The sequence below is a fragment of the Phyllobates terribilis genome, unplaced genomic scaffold (genome assembly GCF_046119375.1).
Source record: "Phyllobates terribilis strain yellow unplaced genomic scaffold, ASM4611937v1 Scaffold_236__1_contigs__length_3049075, whole genome shotgun sequence".
Lineage (NCBI taxonomy): Eukaryota > Metazoa > Chordata > Amphibia > Anura > Dendrobatidae > Phyllobates > Phyllobates terribilis.
The window spans coordinates 1871069-1886875 of record NW_027362996.1 but is presented as its reverse complement, the minus strand read 5'-3'; the positions used below and the strand labels follow the sequence as shown (position 1 = coordinate 1886875).

Here is a 15807-nt window from a genome sequence, read left to right as displayed (position 1 = left end):
GCCAGCGTTCCATTGCCACATTCCATCTACTGCAGGCAGGATACCTGGCTGGCTGAATGTCGCTGAGAAGCTCACAGAGACCGCCATAAGCAACAGTTTAACAGAATGCCACAGACTAATCAACCAAACTTTTTGGGTTGGGTTCTCTTTTATAGTCTGCAGGCATTAAATGAAAGAAGTCAGTGTTCCAGCAGAAGGAGACAACGTTTCAGAAAAGGCATTGTAGCAAACCAAAAAAGAAATTTTAAGCGCAGCAGAGTAACCAGCGCACATACCTGTTAGCTCAGGTGAGTTTAAAAGGCTGCTGTTGATAACAAGGGCATTTGCTAAATAGATGGTGTGTGTGCAACAATATACTGAAAGGTCAATTATATTGTGCAGCTTATCTCACCACCTGTAGGTTTTTAGGTGAAAGCTCCAAAATGCTTGCCTAATATGTCTGTTTATCCAAAAGGAAGTAAAAAGGGAGAGCTAGAAAGATAGCATTGCATCACATTACATGGCAATGCAATGCACAGTTGCTGAAGTTGAACCAAAATGAGCTTGTAATCTGGCTTCTGCAACTTTGAACATGAAAAATCCAATGAGGAGAAGAAAAGCAAAGCCAAAGAGTCCATCCCCAAATCCGACAAACAAGCAAAATGAACAAAAAACATTGAATTCAATTCTTTCTGATTTTAGAAACTGCATTAAAGAAGGGGTGCACCGGTCCTGGAGATACTGCAATACCAGGTCAATGCGTGGAGTGGACAGAGCAAGCTCTTTTTCCATCTCCCTGTTCTAAAAATCCATTTAATATATGGTCCCCAGATAGGGGACGTATCAGATATTAAACTGATAAGAACAGATACTACACTTGATCTTAGCCAAAAGGCCGAGAAGCGATAACCAGAATTGGTTTCAAACTACGGAGCCACCCAAGGATCCTGAAAAGTCCATTTGTGGAGATGAGCTCCTGGACTCCCGTTAAGAAGACATGTTGTCAACCTCTAGATCCCTTACATGCCTGCACTTTTCGGCTTGCTGCTGCTGCAATCCACGCGTTTTAGATCTGCATAACTCCACCTCTTTAAACACAGCACCTTCACCCCCTGCTGTTCCCACCCGCCTCAACACCGTTGGAAGGGAGGAGAACCAATTAAGGCGGGGGGTGGGGTGGAACGAGCAGCTGTCTACCCTTAGCAGGAGGGCTCCTGATTACATACCTCTCCTGCTGCTGCTGCTGCTGGCTGTCCAGCAGCATACTGAAGGTGGCTGCTGCTGTGCACAGGTATATAAAGGCTCAGAGCCTATTATGACACGCGCAGCCAGCGTTCCATTGCCACATTCCATCTACTGCAGGCAGGGTACCTGGCTGGCTGAATGTCGCTGAGAAGCTCACAGAGACCGCCATAAGCAACAGTTTAACAGAATGCCACAGACTAATCAACCAAACTTTTTGGGTTGGGTTCTCTTTTATAGTCTGCAGGCATTAAATGAAAGAAGTCAGTGTTCCAGCAGAAGGAGACAACATTTCAGAAAAGGCATTGTAGCAAACCAAAAAAGAAATTTTAAGCGCAGCAGAGTAACCAGCGCACATACCTGTTAGCTCAGGTGAGTTTAAAAGGCTGCTGTTGATAACAAGGGCATTTGCTAAATAGATGGTGTGTGTGCAACAATATACTGAAAGGTCAATTATATTGTGCAGCTTATCTCACCACCTGTAGTTATTTAGGTGAAAGCTCCAAAATGCTTGCCTAATATGTCTGTTTATCCAAAAGGAAGTAAAAAGGGAGAGCTAGAAAGATAGCATTGCATCACATTACATGGCAATGCAATGCACAGTTGCTGAAGTTGAACCAAAATGAGCTTGTAATCTGGCTTCTGCAACTTTGAACATGAAAAATCCAATGAGGAGAAGAAAAGCAAAGCCAAAGAGTCCATCCCCAAATCCGACAAACAAGCAAAATGAACAAAAAACATTGAATTCAATTCTTTCTGATTTTAGAAACTGCATTAAAGAAGGGGTGCACCGGTCCTGGAGATACTGCAATACCAGGTCAATGCGTGGAGTGGACAGAGCAAGCTCTTTTTCCATCTCCCTGTTCTAAAAATCCATTTAATATATGGTCCCCAGATAGGGGACGTATCAGATATTAAACTGATAAGAACAGATTTTTTTTTTTGATTGAATATATCTTTTATTAGCACAAAAAATAAGTTAACAGACAGTGTACAGTGCCGCAGCCCAGTACACACAGAATTCTACATCATATTTACATAGCATGAGGAAACGACGCACTAACTAGACACATCACACCCCTATGCTACACAAAACACTCAATCTGAAAGAAAAAGCATGTCAATCAATACAGTACGACGAACCGTGATAAGGGATGGGGATTGGGAAAAAGGGGATGGGGAGGGGAAAATCACAGGCCCGAAGCTTTATTGAAAGACAAGACACATAAGGGGAGAGGGGGAGGAGGGGTTTAGTCCTCGTCCTCGTCCTCCGGACCGTCCATGATGGAATAGTCTCTGAGCAGGCTGTGGATCAGCCTGCGGCAGTCCTGGATGGACATCCTCTCCCTCCTCAAGATGAGCCGGTTCCTGGCGACCCAAACGGCATCCTTGAAGCAGTTCATAAGGCGCCAAGCCTCCTGGATGGCTCCGACGGTATGAACCCCAGGGAAGAGTCCGTAAAGCACAGAATGGTGCGATAGGCTCGCCCTGGGGACAGAGTTCCTCAGGTCGTCCTCAAGTGCAGTCAATAGGCGCTGTGCAAATCCGCAGTCCCAAAAAGTGTGCAAAGATGTTTCCTCCACGAAGGGGCACCTTGGGCAGTACCGGGTCTTGCACAGGTTCCGGGCATGCATGAATGACCGGACGGGCAGTCCGCCCTGAATCGCCATCCACGACAAGTCCTTGTGCCCGTTGGTCAGCCTGTCAGACGACACATTTGTCCACACAGTCTCCAGCGTGTCCTGGTGAAGTCCTGTGATGTTCTCCACGTCATCCTTGGCTCTGATTATCTTGTGGATAGTTTTGGGCTTCCACAAGTCGGGCTTGAGTCCCTCCAGTTGATGCTCCCCCACAAATCGAACGACGTCTCCGTAGAACCATGGCGTCGTCCAGTTGTAGGGGAAGGAGCTGTCCCACGTGTCAAAGCCGAGTCGCCTCCAAAGAGAAAGCAGGAAGAAGCGAGACATGGACCTGCCCGCGGAGCCATTCTTGACTTGCAAAGTCCGGCGGACACAATCACACACAAAAGAGGATCGCAGGAGGGTGGGGATATCTGGAACGCCCTTCCCACCCTTGCGAGGCTCCTTGTACATGACGGCCCGCCTGACTCTGTCCATCTTGGATCCCCAGACAAAGTGAAACACTGTCCTGGTAATGGCCCTGCACACAGTGACGTGTGGGGGCCAGGCCTGCGCCGTGTACTGCAAGACGGGCAGGACCTCATTACGCAGGACGAGTGCCTTACCCTCACAAGTGAGGTGTCTGAGGCTCCAGAGTCCGATCCGTTGCTTCACCTTGGCCAAGCGTTCTTGCCAGGACTTGAGGGCCGCTCCTTCCTTCCCGAACCAGACTCCCAGCACCTTGAGGAAATCCGGTTGAATGTTGAAGGGGAAGGGGGCGGAGGAGGCCGGCTGCCAATCCCCAAAGAGCATGGCTTCCGACTTCCTGCAGTTGACTTTGGCCCCTGAAGCCCGGCCGAACCTCTCACACGTCTGGACGAGGGCGTCGACTGAACCACGATCAGCGCAGAAGACGGTGACGTCGTCCATGTAGAGCGAGCACTTGACCTCGTGTCGTCCCGGACCCGGTGCGGTGATCCCTCTGATCTCTCCATTCTGCCGGATAGCCTCTGCGAAGAGTTCTATAACACAAACAAAAAGAAGAGGTGATAGAGGGCAGCCTTGTCTGACCCCAGAGAGGACAGGGAAGGGGTCAGTCTTCCAGCCGTTCACCAACACCGAGCTGTGGATATCAAAATACATCAGACGGACATACGAACAAAACATGTTACCCAAACCTAACCGGTGCAGAGCTCGGCCCATGAACTCGTGGGAAACCCGGTCGAAGGCCTTCTCCTGATCCAAGGAGACCAGGGCCGCGTGTGCGCGGCGGACCTTGATGTACTCGACCGTGTCCCGCACGAGAGCGAGGCTGTCTGCGATGCGACGTCCAGGGATGCCGCAGGTCTGGTCCGGGTGGATGATCCGTCCGATGACCGTCTTAAGTCGTGTCGCCATCGTCTTGGCCAGGATCTTGTAGTCCACGTTGAGCAGAGTGATGGGACGCCAATTCCTCAGGTCGCACCTCTCTCCCTTCCGCTTGTACAGGATCGTGACCATTCCTTCCCTCAAAGATGGAGGCATTCTACCCTCCACCACCATCTCCTCGTACAGGTCCAACAGGTCCGGACAGATGAGGTCTCCCAGCGCTACATAGAGCTCCGCTGGAAGACCATCACTGCCCGGGGTCCTGCCGGTCCTAAAGGATTTAGCGGCAGAGAGCAATTCGCCCACCATCAGAGGTTTGTCCAAGGCTGCCGTGCCTGCAGGATCAAGATGGTTAGTGATACCTGACAGGAACTTATCAGCAGCGTCGGGGTCGGTAGTCTTGTGGGAGTAGAGTTCGCTGTAGAAGTCGCTGACGACCCTCATCACGTCCTCCTTCCCACGTCGCATGTTTCCGCTCTCGTCTCGCAGCTCGTTCAGGGGCGTGTGACCGGCATGAAGTTTCCTGAAAAAGAATGAGTTACATTTCTCACCCTTCTCCAGATTCTCCACTTTGGAACGGAAGATGATTCGCTTGGACTCCTCCTCAAAGTGCCTTTTCAGGCTCTTCTTGGTCTCCTCCAGCTCCTCCCTCACGTCCCAGCCGCAGTGAAGAAGGTCCTGCAGCGACCGCAGCTCGCGCTGCAGCCCTCTGAAGTCCCTCCTCTTCTCACACGCCTGTTGTCGACCCTTGGCCTGAAAGAAACAGCGAAACTCAAGTTTAACATATTCCCACCAATCAGAGACTGTTTGGAAGCTACCCTTGTAGGACTGCCACATTGCGTAGGCTGCTCTCAGCTCCTCCACGACTTCATCCTGAGCCAGCAGAGCACAATTCAGCTTCCAGGAGCCGGGGACGGACGGAAAACCGTCGCCGAGGACACCTTGTAAGTGAATGGCTCTGTGGTCGGAGAAGAAGCAGGAGACCATCGAGTGCCTACTCTGCCTGACTGCCCGAGAGGTGAACACAAAGTCAATCCTGGAGCGGAGTGAGCCATCGGGTCGGCTCCACGAATAGTTCGTGGAGCCTCTCCCCATGGAGCCCACCACGTCCTGAAGAGAGGCCTTGGTTACCATCTCGATGAGCAGCTTGGACGTGATGTCCAACTTGGCAGATGTGCCAGAACTACGACCGTCCTCCTCGATGGGGCAGTTGAAATCCCCGGCCATCACTAAGGTCCTGGTGGTGGCAAGCTGAAGCCGCAGGGTCTGGAAAAGCTCCAAACGCTCATTCTTCAGTGGGGACGCATACACGTTGATGAACCTGACAGGTTCTCCCGCCCAGTTGCCATCTACAACAAGAGCCCTGCCGCAGATGAGCTCCTGGACGGACTCAAGCGTGAATGCGCCCCCCCTGATCAGAATTGCGACCCCCGCAGACTTGCAGTCACCCCCACCGGACCAGTAGGATGGACCGTGGGACCACTCCCTGGCCAGATGTTTGAAGGACCTAGAGGAGGGAAGGGAACATTCCTGCAACATATAAACATCACACAACTGGGAAGTAAGGAAGGCATAAATAGTCTGACGTCTGAACTTGTCCTTGATGCTCCTGACATTAATGGAAAATAAGTTAATATTAGCCATCATGTAGGGAAAAAAGAAAAAGTTAGCGCAGGCAATACACCTTAGTTACCACTCCGGTCGGGTGGTCCCTCGTCGGTGTTGACTGCTGGTGACGGGATCACCAGCAGGCCCTCTTCCTCCATCTGGTCAAGCAGCGCGGCCTCGATCTCGGCGACCACCAGTTCCTCCTCTTCTGGCTCGGCCACCAGGGTCTCAACCATGTGCTCCATCTCTTCTGGCTCAGGGAGGGTATCCTCCTTTTCGCCTACGAAATCCAGAATCTTCTTTTTGGAGGATTCAGTAGCAGGGCTGTCCTCCACCTTCCTCTTTCCCCGGGTTGGAACTGGGGAGACAAGAAGGGGAAAATCCTCCTCGGAATAGATAGCGGCGGGTGGAGGAAAGGTTAATTCCACCGCTACCATGGTCTGGGGAGGGAGAGTGGCTGCCGGGGCAGGGGAAAGGACACCTGCTGAGGAGTAGGGGAAGGAGGAAGAGGAAGTGGAATCCTCAGCAGGGGTGGCCGGGGTGGGGGGGGATTGGACGGGGGTGGCAGGGGGAGGGATCGAGAGAGGGGTGACAGAACTCTTACCCTCCTTTGACTTTTTCTTCTGCTTCGGAGCTGCTGGGACCGTCGCTGGGGCTTTGGCCACCGACTCCTTGACCGCTTTGGCCTTGGTCGTCTCGGCCTTGGCCGCTGGGGCCTTGGTCGTCGCGTCCTTGACCTTCACAGGCCTGGTCGTCGGGGCCTTGTCCTCCGTAGCTGGGGTCGTCGCAACCACCGATGCCCAGGATCTCTCACGCCTGGGGCAATCCTTGTACAGATGAGCCGCCAGCCCACACAGGTTGCAGGACGTCTTCTTCGGGCAGTCCTTCGAGCTGTGTCCCGTCACTCGACAAATCCTGCAGGCATCCTCCTTGCAGTCCTTCATCTCGTGGCCGTTCTTGCCGCATCTCCTGCAGTTCCGCGGCATGTCCGGGTAATAGATGAGGCCGTAGGAGTTGCCCAGGGAGAATGTCGGGGGCAGGTGCCGAAGTCCGTCTGAGTACGCCAGGTCCCTGTGAAGTCTAACGGTCACCGCCCACTTACCTGTCCAGAAGCCGAGTCCATTCAGGATGTGAGAGGGTTCCTTCACAACCAAACAGAAGCGTCTCAGGAAGGTACAGATGTCTTGGCCTGGGGTGTGCGGGTTGCGCATGGAGACCGTGATCCTCCTTTCATCCCTCTGGATAGGGCAGCTACCTGTAAAGGCAGAGAAAGAATTATCCGGTCCTCTTGCGCTTACCATTTCCCAGAACCTCCTGCAGGTGTTCACAGTGGCGAAGGTGACAAAGAAGATCCCCGTCAAGAAGGTCTGGATGCTGAGGGTGTCCGACCTGGAGAAGCCTCGATCCAGCAGCATCTTCTGGCAGAACACGTCCGAGGACATGTCCGGCACCCTCCCATCCACTTCCTTCAGCTTCAGGGCCACCGTCTGCCGCATCCATGGCTCCAGGGCTGGAGCTTCGTGGCGGGGCTTCTGGGGTCCCTTCTGCTGGCCAGTCGTGGAGGCAGAGTCCTTGGGGTCAGAATCGGCTCCTGGCTGGGCCCTCCTGGCTGTCCCCAGCTCCAGGCTCTTCTTTTCGGCCTTCCTCGCAGCGCTTGCCATGGCTTTCCTCCTGCAGTTACTTCTTGGAGCTGGATCTGGAACTCTTCCCGGAATGGGTGGAGCTATGCAGATTCTTCTCCCGTCGTGTTCTGGACAAATTCCCTGAAAGGTCTTTGTCTCGATGATTTTCTTCCTCGAAGATTCCACAGGACAGCCCGATTCTTCTCCGAGTCTTCGTCTTCTTCTGGATTCTTTAGAGCTTCTTCCTCCCACCGATATCCGCCTTCGTTCTCCGATGTCAGCTGGGCTCCGAAGCTCTTCTCCTTCCGAGTTCGATCGCTCTCGTCAAGTGTAAATCGTAGCTCTTGTGTTCTTAAAAGAACAGATACTACACTTGATCTTAGCCAAAAGGCCGAGAAGCGATAACCAGAATTGGTTTCAAACTACGGAGCCACCCAAGGATCCTGAAAAGTCCATTTGTGGAGATGAGCTCCTGGACTCCCGTTAAGAAGACATGTTGTCAACCTCTAGATCCCTTACATGCCTGCACTTTTCGGCTTGCTGCTGCTGCAATCCACGTGTTTTAGATCTGCATAACTCCACCTCTTTAAACACAGCACCTTCACCCCCTGCTGTTCCCACCCGCCTCAACACCGTTGGAAGGGAGGAGAACCAATTAAGGCGGGGGGTGGGGTGGAACGAGCAGCTGTCTACCCTTAGCAGGAGGGCTCCTGATTACATACCTCTCCTGCTGCTGCTGCTGCTGGCTGTCCAGCAGCAGACTGAAGGTGGCTGCTGCTGTGCACAGGTATATAAAGGCTCAGAGCCTATTATGACACGCGCAGCCAGCGTTCCATTGCCACATTCCATCTACTGCAGGCAGGATACCTGGCTGGCTGAATGTTGCTGAGAAGCTCACAGAGACCGCCATAAGCAACAGTTTAACAGAATGCCACAGACTAATCAACCAAACTTTTTGGGTTGGGTTCTCTTTTATAGTCTGCAGGCATTAAATGAAAGAAGTCAGTGTTCCAGCAGAAGGAGACAACGTTTCAGAAAAGGCATTGTAGCAAACCAAAAAAGAAATTTTAAGCGCAGCAGAGTAACCAGCGCACATACCTGTTAGCTCAGGTGAGTTTAAAAGGCTGCTGTTGATAACAAGGGCATTTGCTAAATAGATGGTGTGTGTGCAACAATATACTGAAAGGTCAATTATATTGTGCAGCTTATCTCACCACCTGTAGTTATTTAGGTGAAAGCTCCAAAATGCTTGCCTAATATGTCTGTTTATCCAAAAGGAAGTAAAAAGGGAGAGCTAGAAAGATAGCATTGCATCACATTACATGGCAATGCAATGCACAGTTGCTGAAGTTGAACCAAAATGAGCTTGTAATCTGGCTTCTGCAACTTTGAACATGAAAAATCCAATGAGGAGAAGAAAAGCAAAGCCAAAGAGTCCATCCCCAAATCCGACAAACAAGCAAAATGAACAAAAAACATTGAATTCAATTCTTTCTGATTTTAGAAACTGCATTAAAGAAGGGGTGCACCGGTCCTGGAGATACTGCAATACCAGGTCAATGCGTGGAGTGGGCAGAGCAAGCTCTTTTTCCATCTCCCTGTTCTAAAAATCCATTTAATATATGGTCCCCAGATAGGGGACGTATCAGATATTAAACTGATAAGAACAGATACTACACTTGATCTTAGCCAAAAGGCCGAGAAGCGATAACCAGAATTGGTTTCAAACTACGGAGCCACCCAAGGATCCTGAAAAGTCCATTTGTGGAGATGAGCTCCTGGACTCCCGTTAAGAAGACATGTTGTCAACCTCTAGATCCCTTACATGCCTGCACTTTTCGGCTTGCTGCTGCTGCAATCCACGCATTTTAGATCTGCATAACTCCACCTCTTTAAACACAGCACCTTAACCCCCTGCTGTTCCCACCCGCCTCAACACCGTTGGAAGGGAGGAGAACCAATTAAGGCAGGGGGTGGGGTGGAACGAGCAGCTGTCTACCCTTAGCAGGAGGGCTCCTGATTACATACCTCTCCTGCTGCTGCTGCTGCTGGCTGTCCAGCAGCAGACTGAAGGTGGCTGCTGCTGTGCACAGGTATATAAAGGCTCAGAGCCTATTATGACACGCGCAGCCAGCGTTCCATTGCCACATTCCATCTACTGCAGGCAGGATACCTGGCTGGCTGAATGTCGCTGAGAAGCTCACAGAGACCGCCATAAGCAACAGTTTAACAGAATGCCACAGACTAATCAACCAAACTTTTTGGGTTGGGTTCTCTTTTATAGTCTGCAGGCATTAAATGAAAGAAGTCAGTGTTCCAGCAGAAGGAGACAACGTTTCAGAAAAGGCATTGTAGCAAACCAAAAAAGAAATTTTAAGCGCAGCAGAGTAACCAGCGCACATACCTGTTAGCTCAGGTGAGTTTAAAAGGCTGCTGTTGATAACAAGGGCATTTGCTAAATAGATGGTGTGTGTGCAACAATATACTGAAAGGTCAATTATATTGTGCAGCTTATCTCACCACCTGTAGTTATTTAGGTGAAAGCTCCAAAATGCTTGCCTAATATGTCTGTTTATCCAAAAGGAAGTAAAAAGGGAGAGCTAGAAAGATAGCATTGCATCACATTACATGGCAATGCAATGCACAGTTGCTGAAGTTGAACCAAAATGAGCTTGTAATCTGGCTTCTGCAACTTTGAACATGAAAAATCCAATGAGGAGAAGAAAAGCAAAGCCAAAGAGTCCATCCCCAAATCCGACAAACAAGCAAAATGAACAAAAAACATTGAATTCAATTCTTTCTGATTTTAGAAACTGCATTAAAGAAGGGGTGCACCGGTCCTGGAGATACTGCAATACCAGGTCAATGCGTGGAGTGGACAGAGCAAGCTCTTTTTCCATCTCCCTGTTCTAAAAATCCATTTAATATATGGTCCCCAGATAGGGGACGTATCAGATATTAAACTGATAAGAACAGATAGTACACTTGATCTTAGCCAAAAGGCCGAGAAGCGATAACCAGAATTGGTTTCAAACTACGGAGCCACCCAAGGATCCTGAAAAGTCCATTTGTGGAGATGAGCTCCTGGACTCCCGTTAAGAAGACATGTTGTCAACCTCTAGATCCCTTACATGCCTGCACTTTTCGGCTTGCTGCTGCTGCAATCCACGCGTTTTAGATCTGCATAACTCCACCTCTTTAAACACAGCACCTTCACCCCCTGCTGTTCCCACCCGCCTCAACACCGTTGGAAGGGAGGAGAACCAATTAAGGCGGGGGGTGGGGTGGAACGAGCAGCTGTCTACCCTTAGCAGGAGGGCTCCTGATTACATACCTCTCCTGCTGCTGCTGCTGCTGGCTGTCCAGCAGCAGACTGAAGGTGGCTGCTGCTGTGCACAGGTATATAAAGGCTCAGAGCTTATTATGACACGCGCAGCCAGCGTTCCATTGCCACATTCCATCTACTGCAGGCAGGATACCTGGCTGGCTGAATGTCGCTGAGAAGCTCACAGAGACCGCCATAAGCAACAGTTTAACAGAATGCCACAGACTAATCAACCAAACTTTTTGGGTTGGGTTCTCTTTTATAGTCTGCAGGCATTAAATGAAAGAAGTCAGTGTTCCAGCAGAAGGAGACAACGTTTCAGAAAAGGCATTGTAGCAAACCAAAAAAGAAATTTTAAGCGCAGCAGAGTAACCAGCGCACATACCTGTTAGCTCAGGTGAGTTTAAAAGGCTGCTGTTGATAACAAGGGCATTTGCTAAATAGATGGTGTGTGTGCAACAATATACTGAAAGGTCAATTATATTGTGCAGCTTATCTCACCACCTGTAGTTATTTAGGTGAAAGCTCCAAAATGCTTGCCTAATATGTCTGTTTATCCAAAAGGAAGTAAAAAGGGAGAGCTAGAAAGATAGCATTGCATCACATTACATGGCAATGCAATGCACAGTTGCTGAAGTTGAACCAAAATGAGCTTGTAATCTGGCTTCTGCAACTTTGAACATGAAAAATCCAATGAGGAAAAGAAAAGCAAAGCCAAAGAGTCCATCCCAAAATCCGACAAACAAGCAAAATGAACAAAAAACATTGAATTCAATTCTTTCTGATTTTAGAAACTGCATTAAAGAAGGGGTGCACCGGTCCTGGAGATACTGCAATACCAGGTCAATGTGTGGAGTGGACAGAGCAAGCTCTTTTTTATCTCCCTGTTGTAAAAATCCATTTAATATATGGTCCCCAGATAGGGGACGTATCAGATATTAAACTGATAAGAACAGATACTACACTTGATCTTAGCCAAAAGGCCGAGAAGCGATAACCAGAATTGGTTTCAAACTACGGAGCCACCCAAGGATCCTGAAAAGTCCATTTGTGGAGATGAGCTCCTGGACTCCCGTTAAGAAGACATGTTGTCAACCTCTAGATCCCTTACATGCCTGCACTTTTCGGCTTGCTGCTGCTGCAATCCACGCGTTTTAGATCTGCATAACTCCACCTCTTTAAACACTGCACCTTCACCCCCTGCTGTTCCCACCCGCCTCAACACCGTTGGAAGGGAGGAGAACCAATTAAGGCGGGGGGTGGGGTGGAACGAGCAGCTGTCTACCCTTAGCAGGAGGGCTCCTGATTACATACCTCTCCTGCTGCTGCTGCTGCTGGCTGTCCAGCAGCAAACTGAAGGTGGCTGCTGCTGTGCACAGGTATATAAAGGCTCAGAGCCTATTATGACACGCGCAGCCAGTGTTCCATTTCCACATTCCATCTACTGCAGGCAGGATACCTGGCTGGCTGAATGTCGCTGAGAAGCTCACAGAGACCGCCATAAGCAACAGTTTAACAGAATGCCACAGACTAATCAACCAAACTTTTTGGGTTGGGTTCTCTTTTATAGTCTGCAGGCATTAAATGAAAGAAGTCAGTGTTCCAGCAGAAGGAGACAACGTTTCAGAAAAGGCATTGTAGCAAACCAAAAAAGAAATTTTAAGCGCAGCAGAGTAACCAGCGCACATACCTGTTAGCTCAGGTGAGTTTAAAAGGCTGCTGTTGATAACAAGGGCATTTGCTAAATAGATGGTGTGTGTGCAACAATATACTGAAAGGTCAATTATATTGTGCAGCTTATCTCACCACCTGTAGTTATTTAGGTGAAAGCTCCAAAATGCTTGCCTAATATGTCTGTTTATCCAAAAGGAAGTAAAAAGGGAGAGCTAGAAAGATAGCATTGCATCACATTACATGGCAATGCAATGCACAGTTGCTGAAGTTGAACCAAAATGAGCTTGTAATCTGGCTTCTGCAACTTTGAACATGAAAAATCCAATGAGGAGAAGAAAAGCAAAGCCAAAGAGTCCATCCCCAAATCCGACAAACAAGCAAAATGAACAAAAAACATTGAATTCAATTCTTTCTGATTTTAGAAACTGCATTAAAGAAGGGGTGCACCGGTCCTGGAGATACTGCAATACCAGGTCAATGCGTGGAGTGGACAGAGCAAGCTCTTTTTCCATCTCCCTGTTCTAAAAATCCATTTAATATATGGTCCCCAGATAGGGGACGTATCAGATATTAAACTGATAAGAACAGATACTACACTTGATCTTAGCCAAAAGGCCGAGAAGCGATAACCAGAATTGGTTTCAAACTACGGAGCCACCCAAGGATCCTGAAAAGTCCATTTGTGGAGATGAGCTCCTGGACTCCCGTTAAGAAGACATGTTGTCAACCTCTAGATCCCTTACATGCCTGCACTTTTCGGCTTGCTGCTGCTGCAATCCACGCGTTTTAGATCTGCATAACTGCACCTCTTTAAACACAGCACCTTCACCCCCTGCTGTTCCCACCCGCCTCAACACCGTTGGAAGGGAGGAGAACCAATTAAGGCGGGGGGTGGGGTGGAACGAGCAGCTGTCTACCCTTAGCAGGAGGGCTCCTGATTACATACCTCTCCTGCTGCTGCTGCTGCTGGCTGTCCAGCAGCAGACTGAAGGTGGCTGCTGCTGTGCACAGGTATATAAAGGCTCAGAGCCTATTATGACACGCGCAGCCAGCGTTCCATTGCCACATTCCATCTACTGCAGGCAGGATACCTGGCTGGCTGAATGTCGCTGAGAAGCTCACAGAGACCGCCATAAGAAACAGTTTAACAGAATGCCACAGACTAATCAACCAAACTTTTTGGGTTGGGTTCTCTTTTATAGTCTGCAGGCATTAAATGAAAGAAGTCAGTGTTCCAGCAGAAGGAGACAACGTTTCAGAAAAGGCATTGTAGCAAACCAAAAAAGAAATTTTAAGCGCAGCAGAGTAACCAGCGCACATACCTGTTAGCTCAGGTGAGTTTAAAAGGCTGCTGTTGATAACAAGGGCATTTGCTAAATAGATGGTGTGTGTGCAACAATATACTGAAAGGTCAATTATATTGTGCAGCTTATCTCACCACCTGTAGTTATTTAGGTGAAAGCTCCAAAATGCTTGCCTAATATGTCTGTTTATCCAAAAGGAAGTAAAAAGGGAGAGCTAGAAAGATAGCATTGCATCACATTACATGGCAATGCAATGCACAGTTGCTGAAGTTGAACCAAAATGAGCTTGTAATCTGGCTTCTGCAACTTTGAACATGAAAAATCCAATGAGGAGAAGAAAAGCAAAGCCAAAGAGTCCATCCCCAAATCCGACAAACAAGCAAAATGAACAAAAAACATTGAATTCAATTCTTTCTGATTTTAGAAACTGCATTAAAGAAGGGGTGCACCGGTCCTGGAGATACTGCAATACCAGGTCAATGCGTGGAGTGGACAGAGCAAGCTCTTTTTCCATCTCCCTGTTCTAAAAATCCATTTAATATATGGTCCCCAGATAGGGGACGTATCAGATATTAAACTGATAAGAACAGATTTTTTGATTGAAGCTGCATCCAAGGCACTGAAAAATGTGACCGAAGTCACACCAAAACAGCGCACGAGGCGAGGATTCATGTGGACCCTTCCCGGAGGAGAGGGTCCCCAATAAACCATCCCCATCCCTCCGAGCCAGAAGGCCACAGCGAGGGTCAGGGATCTCCGATGCTCTCCCTAGCCGAAGCCGGAGAAGAGCCGTTTTCGTGCTCCCAGCTTCCATCTAGGCTGCCACCCTAGTGGAGCTGGAGCCTGTGTTGGTTTCTCAGCCCAAAGCTGACCGGACCTCCGACCGGGTTTATAAAAATTCCCCTTCCTAGCCCGGAGGTCATGAATAGGGGGGGTTGCTCAGAAAGTATGATTGGCAAAGGTGCGGCGTGCTACGAAGCCAAGTCTTTCTGGGGTTCCCAGTCCCAGTAAGCTTGGACTCCCACCAGGGCGCCTACTCCTGGGGCACATTGCTCCAAAGCCCTCACACTTACCCAGACTAGTGACTTCGATCCTGGAGGGCCATGTTTTCCATCAGATAACTCTATGAGCCACCTGGCGTACTAACAAGTGCACCAAACCAGTGTGTAATATGCATCAATTTACTAGGGCAGCCCAAGGACAAAACTGTCTTTTCAAATGATACTACACTTGATCTTAGCCAAAAGGCCGAGAAGCGATAACCAGAATTGGTTTCAAACTACGGAGCCACCCAAGGATCCTGAAAAGTCCATTTGTGGAGATGAGCTCCTGGACTTCCGTTAAGAAGACATGTTGTCAACCTCTAGATCCCTTACATGCCTGCACTTTTCGGCTTGCTGCTGCTGCAATCCACGCGTTTTAGATCTGCATAACTCCACCTCTTTAAACACAGCACCTTCACCCCCTGCTGTTCCCACCCGCCTCAACACCGTTGGAAGGGAGGAGAACCAATTAAGGCGGGGGGTGGGGTGGAACGAGCAGCTGTCTACCCTTAGCAGGAGGGCTCCTGATTACATACCTCTCCTGCTGCTGCTGCTGCTGGCTGTCCAGCAGCAGACTGAAGGTGGCTGCTGCTGTGCACAGGTATATAAAGGCTCAGAGCCTATTATGACACGCGCAGCCAGCGTTCCATTGCCACATTCCATCTACTGCAGGCAGGATACCTGGCTGGCTGAATGTCGCTGAGAAGCTCACAGAGACCGCCATAAGCAACAGTTTAACAGAATGCCACAGACTAATCAACCAAACTTTTTGGGTTGGGTTCTCTTTTATAGTCTGCAGGCATTAAATGAAAGAAGTCAGTGTTCCAGCAGAAGGAGACAACGTTTCAGAAAAGGCATTGTAGCAAACCAAAAAAGAAATTTTAAGCGCAGCAGAGTAACCAGCGCACATACCTGTTAGCTCAGGTGAGTTTAAAAGGCTGCTGTTGATAACAAGGGCATTTGCTAAATAGATGGTGTGTGTGCAACAATATACTGAAAGGTCAATTATATTGTGCAGCTTAT

The 15807-nt window shown here is 49.2% G+C and overlaps 7 non-coding genes and 2 pseudogenes across 7 annotated transcripts; all 9 read right to left on the bottom strand.

Moving 5' to 3' along the window:
• Positions 1 to 695: 695 nt before the first annotated feature.
• Positions 696 to 886, bottom strand: LOC141215694 (U2 spliceosomal RNA). Its single transcript, XR_012284749.1, has one exon. It is a non-coding gene; the product is annotated as a U2 spliceosomal RNA (small nuclear RNA).
• A 1115-nt stretch (positions 887 to 2001) lies between these two features.
• LOC141216751 (U2 spliceosomal RNA) lies at positions 2002 to 2199 on the bottom strand. The gene has a single exon (XR_012285768.1). It is a non-coding gene; the product is annotated as a U2 spliceosomal RNA (small nuclear RNA).
• Positions 2200 to 7751: 5552 nt separating this feature from the next.
• On the bottom strand, positions 7752 to 7841 carry LOC141216886 (U2 spliceosomal RNA; annotated as a pseudogene).
• Positions 7842 to 8956: 1115 nt separating this feature from the next.
• LOC141216596 (U2 spliceosomal RNA) lies at positions 8957 to 9147 on the bottom strand. Its single transcript, XR_012285623.1, has one exon. It is a non-coding gene; the product is annotated as a U2 spliceosomal RNA (small nuclear RNA).
• A 1115-nt stretch (positions 9148 to 10262) lies between these two features.
• On the bottom strand, positions 10263 to 10453 carry LOC141216572 (U2 spliceosomal RNA). The gene has a single exon (XR_012285600.1). It is a non-coding gene; the product is annotated as a U2 spliceosomal RNA (small nuclear RNA).
• A 1115-nt stretch (positions 10454 to 11568) lies between these two features.
• Positions 11569 to 11758, bottom strand: LOC141216691 (U2 spliceosomal RNA). Its single transcript, XR_012285714.1, has one exon. It is a non-coding gene; the product is annotated as a U2 spliceosomal RNA (small nuclear RNA).
• Positions 11759 to 12873: 1115 nt separating this feature from the next.
• Positions 12874 to 13064, bottom strand: LOC141215691 (U2 spliceosomal RNA). The gene has a single exon (XR_012284747.1). It is a non-coding gene; the product is annotated as a U2 spliceosomal RNA (small nuclear RNA).
• Positions 13065 to 14179: 1115 nt separating this feature from the next.
• Positions 14180 to 14361, bottom strand: LOC141216709 (U2 spliceosomal RNA). Its single transcript, XR_012285731.1, has one exon. It is a non-coding gene; the product is annotated as a U2 spliceosomal RNA (small nuclear RNA).
• A 524-nt stretch (positions 14362 to 14885) lies between these two features.
• On the bottom strand, positions 14886 to 15001 carry LOC141216926 (U2 spliceosomal RNA; annotated as a pseudogene).
• Between the last annotated feature and the right edge of the window lie 806 nt (positions 15002 to 15807).